The sequence below is a fragment of the Hordeum vulgare genome, chromosome 1H, assembly GCF_904849725.1.
Source record: "Hordeum vulgare subsp. vulgare chromosome 1H, MorexV3_pseudomolecules_assembly, whole genome shotgun sequence".
NCBI lineage: Eukaryota > Viridiplantae > Streptophyta > Magnoliopsida > Poales > Poaceae > Hordeum > Hordeum vulgare.
In genome coordinates, this window is record NC_058518.1 from 485385667 (window position 1) to 485386720 (window position 1054).

The 1054-nt window shown below is 57.1% G+C and overlaps 1 non-coding gene across 1 annotated transcript; it reads left to right on the forward strand.

The window, feature by feature from the left end:
• Positions 1-637: 637 nt before the first annotated feature.
• Positions 638-776, forward strand: LOC123423502. The gene has a single exon (XR_006621129.1). It is a non-coding gene; the product is annotated as a small nucleolar RNA Z247 (small nucleolar RNA).
• Positions 777-1054: the final 278 nt, after the last annotated feature.

A 1054-nucleotide genomic window follows, 5' to 3' on the forward strand; every position in this document is an offset into this window, starting at 1 on the left:
CTCCCTGTACGCGGTATGAGGGTTCGCAACCCATCTATATAACACGCAACACGTCGGCCTAGATGGCTAAGACGTTTCCGCATTGTCGCACATGGTATACAGAGCAATCTTCCTCCATTAAGCCTAGCCAGTTCATCTCCACCCATCGTGCGCCATCGCCATGTCTTCCTCCAGCTCCCACCAGCTGTTGCTCAGCGGCGGAGACCTGGAGAAACTCTCCCACACCAACTACGTTCTGTGGCGAACACAGATCACGCCACAGCTGCGGGGCGCCGGCGTCTACCACTACGTCGACGGCACAGCACCTGAACCAGTTGTTGTCCTTAGCACCAAGGAGACCGCCGGGAAGGAAACCTCCGAGTCAAATCCCCTTCATCCAACTTGGGTGAGGGAGGATCAGCAGGTTCTCGGATATTTGCTCCAAAACCTCTCCAAAGAGGTTCTCGCCACGGTGACCACGATCACCACGGCGCGCGAGCTCTGGGTTGCTTTGGCGAACATGTTCTCATCGCAATCACTCAGCCGCGTCAACAACATCAGAACTGCGCTGATCAACGCGCAGAAGGGAAACCAGTCGGTGGCCTCCTACTTTGCTGCCATGCGAGGCTATGCCGACGAACTCGCAGCAGCCGGCAAGGCCATCCAGGATGATGAGCTCATCTCCTACATCATCCATGGGCTTGATCAAGATTATCAGCCCCTCGTCTCCGCCATAGATGCACGCGTCACCCTGGTAACCCTTGATGAACTCTTCGCTATGCTCAGTAACTTTGATCAACGCATGGCGCAGTATCATGGCTCCGGCGGAAGCTTCAAATCTTCTGCCAACTCCGCGACCAGAGGCCGTGGTGGTGGCGGTTCTCGCTCGCGTGGCTCTTTCCGCGACAGAGGACATCGTGGTGGTGGCACTTCTCGCGGCCAACTCCAATGGACGTAGCGGTGGTGGTGCCAACAGAAGCAGACCTGACTCGCCTCGCTGCCAGATCTGTGGCAAGCTCGGGCACGTGGCTAAGGACTGCTGGTACCGCTATGACGAGGACGAATACTCCTCACA